This window comes from Tamandua tetradactyla, chromosome 6 (assembly GCF_023851605.1).
Source record: "Tamandua tetradactyla isolate mTamTet1 chromosome 6, mTamTet1.pri, whole genome shotgun sequence".
Taxonomy (NCBI): domain Eukaryota; kingdom Metazoa; phylum Chordata; class Mammalia; order Pilosa; family Myrmecophagidae; genus Tamandua; species Tamandua tetradactyla.
The window spans coordinates 137,414,187-137,428,127 of record NC_135332.1 but is presented as its reverse complement, the minus strand read 5'-3'; the positions used below and the strand labels follow the sequence as shown (position 1 = coordinate 137,428,127).

Genomic DNA, 13,941 nt, shown 5'->3' with positions numbered 1-13,941 from the left:
TTCAAGAAGGCGAGAGCTGCTGCTGGGGAAGTCAGGGATGCACGTGGCATTCATCTTCCAGCCCTCACCTACCCAGTCCCCCTTTTCCATTGTGTTTGGTTTAATGAAAAGGCCTGCCCTTATCTGAACCCCAGGAACTAATAGTTCCAGCTGCTTACCAGGGCAGGCACTCTCAGTGGCAGGGACCCTTCCCCGAGTTGTATAAATATCCGGCCCTGCGCTCTGACAGAACACAGATTTGCCTCTCCTCTCCAAAGCCTAATGGGAAGTATAGAGCTGTCATTAACTGGCCTTCGCCTGAGCAGTTTGGCCTCCCCGGGAGACTGGCCACAACTGGACCTCTTCCCCTGCTCTTTTGGACCCTTTGTGCTGTGTAAGTAATAAAGCAGTATTTGCTGAAAGTTTCTGTTGTGCTTGGGCCTGTGTTCGCATGACATATCATGTAGCAGCTTGGTTCACAGGCCTCCCCACCCTTGACACTGTACATGCTATCTTTTCTTTTCCTTTGTATGCTGTATGGTGGGGGTCACATTTCATTCTTTTTCCACGTGAGTATCCTGATATTGCAGCACCAGTTGTTGAATTATTATTTTTTTTTGGAGGGGGGGCAGGAGGTACACGGGCTGTGCATCGAACCTAAGTCTTTCACGTGGCAGGCAATAACTCTACCACTGAGCTCCCTTTGCACCTCCGGGTGCATTCTCTCTTGTAGCCCGGAGCTGTCATTCCCAGTCTCCCTCCTTATCTTCCATGTCAGATTCTTAGCTCCTGAGGACAGGCCATGCCTCACCTTGGTGTCCCCAGGACCTAGATCAGACAGGGGCTCAGCTGCAGGATTTTGAGTGCCTGCTATGTTGCTTAGAAGTTCATTCCTTCACACTCCTTCAGATATCTCTAGCACAGTCGCTCGTTTTGTTGGGGTTTCTTAGGTTTGCTGAGAAAAATGCCTGAAAAGCTGTGGATTCCCATCTGGCATGGAACAAAGCTCAGAATATTTGTCGTGCCTCTGATCACAGGCCTCAGTAGTGGCAATTTTTTTTCTCCTGCAGAGGAGAAACAAATGGAGTGTGATACAGGTTATTTTATAGGAGCCCACCAAGGGAAGTAGAGGGGCAGGTCAAGATCTAAAATAGAAGCTCCTCTGTGCCAACAGCAGGGTGAATCCACACTGAATGGGTTGCCTCTTTTCTTGGCTTCCACTTTCTCATCTGGAAAATGAAGAAACTGGACCTGGTGGCTTCTCAGGGCCATTCAAGGTGTGAGTTTCCAGCAGCGGTTCCTACTGCAATCCTAGGCGGAGTCCTTCATGGGGGCAGAGAGAGTACCATTAGCCCAAATACCTCGGAACTCAGAGCTGAAAAACGAGAAAGAGGGAATTCAGGACATGTTCCTCCACGTCGGGGCAGGGGAGTGTGCACAACGTCCTCATTCGTGGTCTTACATTGCTTGGCAGTGCGTCCCTGGGGTGTCATGAGCACAGGCCCAGGACAAGTTCCCACTGGTAGGAATGGTGCCCTGTTGTTGGGGCGTTTCCAAGGACCCTGGTACAACCTTCTGCTCGTGGCCCTGCCTGATGAAGGAGGTGCAGGGAACAGCACCCTGTGGACTGTGAGGGCCATGAAGTCTGCTCTCTGCCTTTGCACCGGAGGTCGGGTTTACCTCACGAGGCCGCTTCACTGCAGGGGCAGGGGGTTGGTGTTTGGCTGGGGGTTTGGGGCTTGTTGAACATTGAGGGAACAGAAAAGGTACATCAAATTAAAATCCCGGCACATCCTCTGTGTCTCAGCCCTCTTCATAAGTCTTCACAAATGAGCAGATGTGAAATCAAGCAGGAAGATAAGGCACAATTTAGAAGAAAGCAGATTTACACAAAGTTCCCTTATAATTAATCTATTCTGAAACATTGCGGCTGCTGCAGAGCTGGAGAGGATGCCGAGTTGGAATGAGTACTTTCTGTGACAAAATAGGAGAAATAATGACCCTGCAGCTTCCCTGTGGATGGCACTATGGAAACCGGTGACCTGCTGTGGATGGCCTGTGACTAATGTGAACTGAATTTTAAAAGGCATAATTTTGCAAAAGGGCAGGACGATAATATAATTCATAAACTTTTTTTTATATGACTCGCCTCCCTCCCTCCGCCCCATGCTTTAAGATAATTTTTCTTTGCTGGCGTCCAAGACACAGAGACTTAGAATCCAAACTATTTAGAATTAAATATCTCAAAGTTTGAATATTACTGATTTATGGCAAAACCAAGAGTTGTTTAAGCTCATGCTGTAATAAGAAAACAAAACAAAAATCACCAGACATTTTTCTCGCTAGTGTCTTTCATGAACACTTGCCTGCCCGATTGCCTGCAGACATAGGCTCGTGAATAAAACAAACGAGCCTGCAGCAAACAGTGAAAGCCTTGTAGCCTGAAGTGCCAGCCCCCCACTGTGGGATCGATTTCGGACACTAGTTGGCCTCTACAAACTGTCTTCTATATTCTGGTCGCCTTTGACCTCTAGAGTAATTTGAAAACAGATGATGTTTTGCTATGGAAAGTTCTGTTCTTGGAAAGATGCCCAAGCTTTTGATATGGGAAAATACAAGGGAAAACAGCAAGACCTTTTATTTCTATTGCTTAATAATTTCCAATACACACCATAAAACCTCACAATTTAGGGCACTTTAGCTCACCCCACTTCCCCACTAAAAATAAATAAATTAATTTAAAACAACAAAAGCCGTTTCTTTCCCACAGTAAATTGAGAAGGGGAGCAACCAGGAGAACTGAGCAAATCCCTCGGGCAGATTTGAATGTTTTTGTCCTCTCTCTACTCATAGGGATGGCTTTCCTTTCACTCTTTCCTTCCTCACTCCCTGGGAATTGCTGATCTGGCTACTCAGACTCTAGGGCACTGAATAGGTTATGTTTACCAGGCGGCAAGAGCTAAAAGGTCATGCATATGCAGGCGGTTCTCTCTTCCTGTAGCAGAGCCGGGGCAGATGGCTCATCTCCCTCTTTCTTTTCGGGGAATGGGGGGGTGGGGGCTGAGGGCTTCCCCAGCTCAGGAGGAAGCCCGCAATCTCTCTTTTTCTCCTACGGCGGCCCTGTAGGGGTTGTTTGATCCTTTGCTGATAATTAGAGGGTGATGAAACCCTGAGATTTATGTATTGGGGTTTAGGAGGAGTGGGGTGGGCTCCCTTGGACCTCAGGCCTTAGCTACTGCCTCCAAACCTTTTTACCCACATTGCAGGGGTTCTCAGACTTTAACGAGTGTCAGAATCACCTGAGGGCTTGTTGAAATATGGCCTGCTGGGTCCCACCCAGAGTTTCTGGTTCCGTTGGTCTGGGATAGGGCCTAATAATTTGCATTTCTAGCAAACTCCCTGGAGAAGCCCCTGCTGCAGGTCTAGAGAACACACTTTGAGAACCATAGACAAAAAGTTTTAGACACAAGCCCAGTTTATAATAAAGTAGCACTTTGCTTTCCTTTGCCAGTTAGGTGTGCCTGGATCTCTAGCTAATACCATCAAAATCTTACTCTGACTCCTAAAAAAAAGTAATAAAGTTATTATCCTAGGAATAGATGATGGATTTTATTAGGTAAGATTAAGGAACCCAGAGCTTTTTAACGTGGGAGGGAACAGGGCAAAGATCTCAAGGAAGAATCTCTGCCCTCCACAGATGCTAATACAAAGCTTAAACTTCAGTGAGAGATGGCATTCCTTCACTCAGACAGGAGGAAGGATTTCCAAACTGTAAGCACGATTAAGCAAGCGCACCAAGGGAGGCTCTGGAAGTCCCTTCCCCAGAGACCTTTCAAAGCTGGATCAATGACCAGCTCACTTGGAAGACTTGAACCTGGGTGCAGATACACATATTTGGAAGAGTCATCATTAATTTCACACTCACACTCTTCCAGGCACTACGCTAGATGTTATATTTCATTTTATACTATTCTTAACACCAACGCTATGAAATTTTGCAGATGAGCAGACGGACTCCACAAAGCTGTCTTGCTCATACAACTGGGAAGCAGCAGAACTTGGATTCACACCCATCTCTGTATGACTCTCTGATCCAATTTTATAGGATGCGTGAGGCTGAAATTAGCTATTAGCATTTCGTATTTTCAGATAAAGGCGTATCCTCATCATAAGAGGTTGGAGAAGAAAGATCCCGTTAACAGAAGGAAGCACACACGATAGGTTAATTTTCATGGGTGGTGAGGGGAGGGCGGCAAAAAAATGTTTGAAGCCTGAGGGCGCTGACCAACCTGTGAGGAACTAGGGGACAGTTATCAAGATACTGAGTACTGCTTGCTTCGGCGGCACATATACTAAGATTGGAACGATACAGAGAAGATTAGCATGGCCCCTGCGCAAGGAAGACACGCAAATTCGTGAAGCGTTCCATATTTTTTCTATAAAACAGACAGAGATAAGTCCAACAGAATATCTCGGGAATGGACTCAGAAGTATGCCATGTGATGCTACCTTAAAGTCAGAATAACCTGCATTATAGCTGGAATAAACTTTAAATTACTGTTCCTTTTTTGATTTTCTTATCCGGCTGCTCCCCTATCAGTCTTCATCTTTTTTAATTTTATTTTTTGTTTACCTCCCTCCATTCATTCACATGCTCATCTGAGAAGACTTAAGTTCTTCCAGCTTTGGACAATAACTGCTTTTAGAAACTGTAAAGTAGTTGTGAGAGAACAGTTGCCCAAGATTCAGAATTTTTTAAAACATGGAGCATGTGTATTATGTGGCCAATGTCTTCATTCTAACTTGGTTATGAGACTAAAACCATTCCTCACTGCTCTAACATGCTGAAGAAGTCATCTGAGGGGGAGGGAGATGGATGTTCAGTTGTCACATCAAAGGAAACAGCATTGCTCTATAGCAGCATCCATTCTTGTTTAAACCTTCCACTGTCAGAAATTTGAGGTTACATGATATACTTTATGCTCATAACTGATGTGGCTGGAGAACTGGTATTGAATTTATAGCATCAGCAGAACAGAAAATGTGATGTATTTTATGCATGTCAATAAAGGAATGACCTGTTCTTGTTCTACAGAGAATGGAAATCGGAAGTCAAACACCCTTTGTATTCCAAAATAGGTCTCAAACATTTTGTAATTTTCATTTAAATTGTTAGGAAGCTTGGAGCTATTAGTTAATCTATCTTCCAATACACTGTTTAATATAGCACTGAATAAATGATGCAAGTTGTCAATGGATGAGTGATCAACTAATAGCTCTGCTAGTAATTGATTTATTTTTCTTCAATAAAGTTGCATAAACCAAAAAAAAATAATAATGATAATAAGATACTGAATACTTAAAGGGCGGATTACACCCAAGAGGGCAGAAAAACAAGAACTGGAGCCCACAAGCAGCCTAATTCACAATTTTGCTTGGATCAGGTCTACTGTTATTAAGATTATATTGCTATAGCCAATATGAAAGAAATCCACATTTAACAATAGCTTAAGAGAAGGCTATTTCTCTTTCACGTTAAAGTCCAGGCTGGTCGGGCACTTCTCCTTTGTCAAGACATCAGGGGCCCAGCCTCCTTCCATCTTGTCACCCTGACATGCTCTGTCTGTGATTTCCATCTAGTGTTCCAGGAGCTCCCCCAGCCCCACAGTCATGTTTCAGCTGGTGGCACGCGAGGGGCAAGAGTCGCATATCTTGTTACGCTTGTCGTTTTGACTTTAAGTCATACGGACACATCCAGCTTCAAGGAAGGCTAAGAAATTTTGTTTTGTTTTGTTTCGTTTTCCTTCCGGGTAGCCATGTGCCCAGCTAGAAATCAGGGGTTCTATTATTAAGGAAGAAAGGGGAAATGGATATTAGGAGACAATTAGCAATCACTGCCTCAATAGGCTCTTTCAAATTAGCTTGTGATCCTCTCCCTTGGGCAAAAACAGAATACTGTACTTACAAATGGCTTTGACTGCCTCCTCCTTCTCCTTAATTCCCCAGTACAGCAAAAGTCACCTTTGGCTACCCAGTCACCCGAGCAGAAAACCTGGGCGTCACCTTTGCCTCGTTCCTCTTGTTCCCTCTCCAATAGAAAGCGAGTTCCGTGGGTGGTGGGACTGCTTCAATTCATTGTAATCCCATCACCCACAAGGCAACAAGGGTGTCATTCCCGGCTAAATCCTGCCAAATCCTTACAGTTCTCACGATGACGTCAGTGCTCCTTTGGAAGTACGCAGGTCTTTTGCACCTCCTACCCTCTGTCCACCTTCCCTCCCTCATCTCTTGAGCCTCCTGTCCTGCTCAGTGGAGCCATTCCTTACTTCCCAGTGCTCCAGAAACCACAGGGTGGGGACGGGTGAGCAGGACCATGTGGGGGCAACAGAGGCCAAGGGGAAAATGGTTCACCTCCGAGGGGGTGGGGAGCCGAGGCTGCAGAAAGGGATGGATCCGGGGATAGGGCCCCATGTGCTTAATGAGGGGCCCCCACTCCATGCAGCAGGCAGCAAGAAGCCATGTCAGAGTTTTAAGGAAAGGAGGAGGGGGTGTGCTTGCTCGTGGCCACCGTCAGTTTGTGGTCTTTTCTTTTTCACACGTATCACTGTCTCCCACAACTGAAATGCAAGCTTTGAGAGAGCAAGGCCATGTGTATAGTGTTCACTCCACGTTCTCTGTGCCTCCAATAGTGCCTGGTACATTCTAGGCACTCAATATTGACTAGTGAGTGACTTTGAATGAGTGACATGGTCCTGCTTCAGGTAGGGAGAAAAGACAGTGTGCGGGGAGCTTCCACGTGCTCTCCAGACCCTCCCCGGCCTTCCCTACCAGCTCTGCATCCTGGAGGCAGCCTGGGCCAGCTGCACCCTGTGCTCTGGCTTCCGGGTGGGTCTAGGTAATGTGCGGTGCTGGCAGGTGGTCTGGGAGGGTGGCGTGAGGTTGGGTGCGTATGGGCTTGACGCCCTGTCTGCGGAGGGCTGGCTGCTTTCCTCAACCCAAGAATATCATGCTCTGCCTCAACTCCTAGGTCCTGGTAACTGCCCTCCCCCTTTGTCCTTCAGACCAGGAAGCTCTTGGTTTCCCTACTAGCCCTGTGGTTTCCCTACATCCTGCCCATTCTTAGTAAACAGTCCCTTTATTAAACTCCTCAGATTATCCGAATTTGCATGGGCCATCTTCTCCCTGCTGGGATCCCAAGGAAACAAACACAGACACCAATCATTGTCATGCTGCCCTGTAGGTTCTCAGCAGTTATGGAATTAGGAGAGAAGGAGCTGCATCGGGGTACAAAGAACTGGGGAGAACAGAGGAGGGAGAAACCTATTGGGATCAGGGCAGCTTTCTGGCAGGAGTTGTTGCATTCGGCCTGGAAGGATGAAGAACATTTCACCAGCAAGGACTGGGGGATGGGGAAGTCGATCCCAGGTGGAGAAACCAGCTCAAGCAGATTGGTGAGGCTTGTTTGTAGGACAGTGAGAAATTCAATTTGTTGCCATTTGCAAATATATTGCAATGGAGGGTCACGGAAAGAGTTTTTAAGTAGGAGTGATGTGGTTGGAGCAGGAGTTTAGGGTGATGACAGATAGAGCAAGGGTAGTTGGAGAGGATTCTGTGGATTGGGAGACCAGTAAGGAGGATGGGGCAGAATTCACTCAAAAGTCAAGAGAGTAAGGATGGAAGGAATGGATGTGGCAGTGGGGTTGGCCACTTTGTGAGGCCAATTTGTCCCTGAAATGTATGTGGTGAAGTTCAGCCCATGCCTCTCCCTACTGGCTCTTCCCTCAGGCTTGGTTTCCATCTTCTTGGAAAGCTGTCATTCCATGCTTCATCAAGGAAGAGGAGGAGCTCAGACCCAAAGGCTAGAGGTTTCAATTTTCACTCAATTGCAATTCCAGAGAATCTCTGTGTAGAGAAGTGGGTGAAGAGCCATTTCATTTCTCCCAAAAGTCAGGGTGAAAAGAGCCATTCTCCTGAGCCTCCATATCCCTCCCTTTGTCTGGTGATAACCCCCGGGGTTCCATGGCGCAAAGACTACGGGTTCTGGACTTGGGCCTGGGCTCCAATGCTAGCTCTGACATTTATAAGCTGTGGCACACTGGGCAAGTTACTTAACCTCTCTGAAGTTTGGTTTGCGCATATGTAAAATAGAAATAATAATACTTATCTAGCAGGGCTGTTTTGAGGAGTAACTAAGACAATGTACCATAGACGTCTGCATTTAAGGTGAGCCTTTATTCCCTCCAAAAACTCAGAAAAGAAGGAATTATCTTGTATTTGTGTTCTTACAAAGTCTCTCCTGGTATGGGGCATGTCAGACACCTCTTCCAGGCCACTTGATAGCCTCTCAGCCCCACCTGTTTCTAGGGTAACTCCACCAGCAACGTGTGGCACCAACTGGCTTCACACAGGCGTGACCTGGCAATGCCCCTACTCCTGGTGCAAATGACCTTTGCCCCCTAAGGCCAAAATATATATATAAAATATATATTCTATTTTTAAATGAATATCTTTATTGAGAAATATTCACACACATACAGTCTATCCACAGTATATAATCAATGGCTCACAATATCATTACACAGTTGTGTATTCCTCACCATGATCATTTTTAGAACATTTGCATCACTCCAGAAAAAGAAATTAAAAAAAAAATTCATACATCCCAAACCTCTTCCCCTACATCCCTTACCCCTCCCTCTCATTGACCACTATTTCCATCCACCCCCCATTACTTATTTATTTTTCCTTCTTTTTTCACTCATCTGTCCATACCCTGGATAAAAGGAACATCAAACACAAGATTTTCACAATCACAAAGTCACATTGTAAAAGCTATATGGTTATACAATCGTCTTCAAGAATCAAGGCTGCTGGAACACAGTTCAACAGTTTCAGGTACTTCCCTCCAGCTACTCCAACACCCCATAAACTATAAAGACATATCTATATAATGCATAAGACTAACCTCCAGGATAACATCTGTACTCTGTTTGAAATCTCTCAGCCACTGAAACTTTATTGTGTCTCATTTTTCTCTTCCCCTTTTTTGCTAAGAAGACTTTCTTAATCTCATGATGCTGGGCCCAGGCTCATCCCCGGGAGTCCTGTCCCACGTTGCCAGGGAGATTCACATCCCTGGGAGTCATGACTCGCGTAGGAGGGAGGGCAGTGAGTTCACCTGCCGAGGTGGCATAGAGAGGAGTGGAAGGGTCTTGATGGGTCTGAAACCTCTTGCAGGGTAGTCAAGTGAGATGGAGCTTTCAGTGGCCTTGATGCCAGCTGGCAGGCCACTCAGTAGTGTCTCCTCAGGTAGGTCTCGCCTCTTTTCCTGCCTCACTCCCCATCTGGGGACTTGTACTCCCTGAGGAGGTGGTCAGCCCTTGCCTTGGGCTCTGCCTTCTGGGGAACCCAAACACCCACACCCCGAGCTCCTTTCATTGTTGTATTTTGACAAACAAAGAGTTGTTTAAGGAAAACAAACTGAACTGAAATAAGACTCAGTCACTGGTTGGGGTGATTATAGGATTGGGATGATTATAGGATCACTTTTTAAAAGGAGGCAAATTTCAGATATATTTAGTCACAGTTTTTAGGGATATGACTTCATAGTAACAAGTGTTTGATGTCATTGACAACAGGCCTTTAAAAATAAATAGTAGACCTCAACAAACCAATAACAAATAAAGAAATTGAATCAGTCATTCAAAAGCTTCCCAAAAAGAAAAGTCCAGGACCAGACGGCGTCACATGTGAATTCTACCAAACATTCCAGAAAGAATTAGTACCAACTCTGCTCAAACTCTTCAAAAAAATCAAAGTGGAGGGAAAGCTACCTAATTCATTCTATGAAGCCAACATCACCCTCATACCAAAACCAGGCAAAGATATTACAAAAAAAGAAAACTATAGACCAATCTCTCTAATGAATATAGATGCAAAAATCCTCAACAAAATTCTAGCAAATCGTATCCAACAACACATTAAAAGAATTATTCATCATGACCAAGTAGGATTCATCCGAGGTATGCAAGGATGGTTCAACATAAGAAAATCAATTAATGTGATACACCATATCAACAAATCAAAGCAGAAAAATCACATGATCATCTCAATTGATGCAGAGAAGGCATTTGACAAGATTCAACATCCTTTCCTGTTGAAAACACTTCAAAGGATAGGAATACAAGGGAACTTCCTTAAAATGATAGAGGGAATATATGAAAAACTCACAGCTAATATCATCCTCAATGGGGAAAAATTGAAAACTTTCCCCCTAAGATCAGGAAGAAGACAAGGATGTCCATTATCACCACTATTATTCAACATCGTGTTGGAGGTTCTAGCCAGAGCAATTAGACAAGAAAAAGAAATACAAGGCATCAAAATTGGAAAGGAAGAAGTAAAACTATCACTGTTTGCAGATGATATGATACTATACGTCGAAAACCCAGAAAAATCCACAACAAAACTACTAGAGCTAATAAATGAGTACAGCAAAGTAGCAGGTTACAAGATCAACATTCAAAAATCTGTAGCGTTTCTATACACTAGCAATGAACAAGCTGAGGGGAAAATCAAGAAACGAATTCCCATTTACAATTGCAACTAAAAGAATAAAATACTTAGGAATAAATTTAACTAAAGAGACAAAAGACCTATACAAAGAAAACTACAAAAAACTGTTAAAAGAAATCACAGAAGACCTAAATAGATGGAAGGGCATACCATGTTCATGGATTGGAAGACTAAATATAGTTAAGATGTCAATCCTACCTAAATTGATTTACAGATTCAATGCAATACCAATCAAAATCCCAACAACTTATTTTTCAGAAATAGAAAAACCAATAAGCAAATTTATCTGGAAGGGCAGGGTGCCCCGAATCACTAAAAGTATCTTGAGGAAAAAAAACGAAGCTGGAGGTCTCACGCTGCCAGACTTTAAGGCATATTATGAAGCCACAGTGGTCAAAACAGCATGGTATTGGCATAAAGATAGATATATCGACCAATGGAATCGAATAGAGTGCTCAGATATAGACCCTCTCATCTATGGACATTTGATCTTTGATAAGGCAGTCAAGCCAATTCACCTGGGACAGAACAGTCTCTTCAATAAATAGTGCTTAGAGAACTGGATATTCATATGCAAAAGAATGAAAGAGGATCCGTATCTCACACCCTATACAAAAGTTAACTCAAAATGGATCAAAGATCTAAACATTAGGTCTAAGACCATAAAACAGTTAGAGGAAAATGTAGGGAGATATCTTATGAAACTTACAATTGGAGGCAGTTTTATGGACCTTAAACCTAAAGCAAGAGCACTGAAGAAAGAAATAAATAAATGGGAGCTCTTCAAAATTAAACACTTTTGTGCATCAAAGAACTTCATCAAGAAAGTAGAAAGACAGCCTACACAATGGGAGACAATCTTTGGAAACGACATATCAGATAAAGGTCTAGTATCCAGAATTTATAAAGAGATTGTTCAACTCAACAACAAAAAGACAGCCAACCCAATTACAAAATGGGAAAAAGACTTGAACAGACACCTCTCAGAAGAGGAAATACACATGGCCAAAAGGCACATCACATGAAGAGATGCTCAATGTCCTTGGCCATTAGAGAAATGCAAATCAAAACCACAATGAGATATCATCTCACACCCACCAGAATGGCCATTATCAACAAAACAAAAAATGACAAGTGCTGGAGAGGATGCGGAGAAAGAGGCACACTTATCCACTGTTGATGGGAATGTCAAATGGTGCAACCACTGTGGAAGACAGTTTGGTGGTTCCTCAAAAAACTGAATATAGAATTGCCATATGACCCAGCAATACCATTGCTAGGTATCTACTCAAAGGACTTAAGGGCAAAGACACAAACGGACATTTGCACACCAATGTTTATAGCAGCATTATTTACAATTGCAAAGAGATGGAAACAGCCAAAATGTCCATCAACAGACGAGTGGCTAAACAAACTGTGGTATATACATACGATGGAATATTATGCAGCTTTAAGACAGAATAAATTTATGAAGCATGTAATAACATGGATGGACCTAGAGAACATTATGTTGAGTGAGACTAGCCAAAAACTAAAGGACAAATACTGTATGGTCCCACTGATGTGAACCAACATTAGAGAATAAACTTGGAATATGTCATTGGTAACAGAGACCATCAGGAGTTAGAAACAGGGTAAGATAATGGGTAATTGGAGCTGAAGGGATACAGACTGTGCAGCAGGACTAGATACAAAAACTCAAAAATGGACAGCACAATACTACCTAATTGTAATGTAATTATGTTAAAACACTGAATGAAGCTGCATCTGAACTATAGTTTTTTTTGTTTTTGTTTGTTTGTTTTTATATATATTTTTTGTGTTTTTTATTTTTATTTTTTTCTCTATATTATCATTTTATTTCTTTTTCTGTTGTCTTGCTACTTCTTTTTCTAAATCGATGCAAATGTACTAAGAAATGATGATCATACATCTATGTGATGATATTAAGAATTACTGATTGCATATGTAGAATGGAATGATTTCTAAATGTTGTGTTAGTTAATTTTTTTAATTAATAAAAAAATAAAATAAATAGTAATTTCTTGCAGTATCACAAATGTACATTTAGAGGATGAATGGAATAAAACAACTGTACTAAATCATATGCAAAGGGCTATTTAGGGCTTAGGATACATTTTTGTTATCAATATATTGTATGAATTAAAAAGGCATGTATCTCAAAGCAACTTAAATGGAAGTAAAATCGATGTCTTTTGGCAAATTGTGTTAGATGACTCAAGAATTGACTTTAACTGTGACAAAGACAATGATGTCAAAGGGGGACATGAGCTGTTTAAATAACATAGTTTCATGAAATATGAGCTTGGAAGTTTTAAAAGAAGTTTTCTAAATTACTAGACTTCTTACAGTAAATATATCTATTTAAATTAAATTAATAAATATTACTAGATATTTTTCCATTTCATCTACATTTCTATAAGGCTATATATGCTCATGTTGGTGAACAACTTTTTTTTCCGCCTTCTCAGTGGGAAAATGCCTTTTCCCATCTTAATAAACTGCTCAGTTCTCCAGTGGCTCAACTCTTCATGCTCTTTGCTCCCTGGCTTCCACCATGAGTTTGTTTGTTTGTTTTGTTTTGCTTTGCTTTGATTAATAGGGAGCCAACACTGGACTAAAGAAGCACTCAGTTGTCTTTCTACCAGGCTTTTTGGGGACAACAGCCATGTAGCGACGAGGTTGCTGGTTCCATTGGCCGATCTGGTCACTACCGAGGACTCACAGTGCTTTCAGGGGACATCACCCTTCAGGAGACGGGCTCCCTGGTGGTCCTGGACTGCCGGCCAGCACCCCGCAGAGAAGGGGCAGAGCCCACAGCTGTCAGGAGGCCCCGGTGCCCGGGCTGGTCCCAGCGTGGTGGCTGTGGGTTAATAGCATCACTCAACCTTGCCCTTCCCAATAAGGGTTTGATCCTCACCGGGCAATAGGTTGTTGTTCTCATTACCATCGTGTCCTCCTGTGGTCTGCACCTCCTCACGGGTCTGTCATTGCAGGCATCCATGCTAGAGCCTGCTGGAGCCTTCTTGGGGAGCCACAGGGCAGGAGAGCTGCCATTTGGGTATCTCCTAACAGCTGGGACAGGACGGTGATTGTTGAGTGCAAGTGCTGGGACCCAGCTGGGCGTGGGTGCTGGATGTCCGATTACCCACCAGGGGAGCCTAGGGCAAGGCTCTGGAGCCGGCTCCAAAAGGGAGCAGAAAAGTGGCTTCTGCTTATTCGCTGACCAGTGACAGTGCTAGTCTTGGGTCAGGCAGACCAAGTTTGAATTTTTGAATTTTAGCTCTGTCCCCTACTAGTCATATAACCTTGGGTAAGTCAGTTTACCATCTTGGCTCCAGTTCTTTGTTTTAAAATGGAGGTAAT

The 13,941-nt window shown here is 43.4% G+C and overlaps 1 non-coding gene across 1 annotated transcript; it reads left to right on the top strand.

Annotated features, from left to right (window-relative positions):
- Positions 1 to 4,311: 4,311 nt before the first annotated feature.
- On the top strand, positions 4,312 to 4,414 carry LOC143689146 (U6 spliceosomal RNA). Its single transcript, XR_013178612.1, has one exon. It is a non-coding gene; the product is annotated as a U6 spliceosomal RNA (small nuclear RNA).
- The last annotated feature ends 9,527 nt before the right edge of the window (positions 4,415 to 13,941 follow it).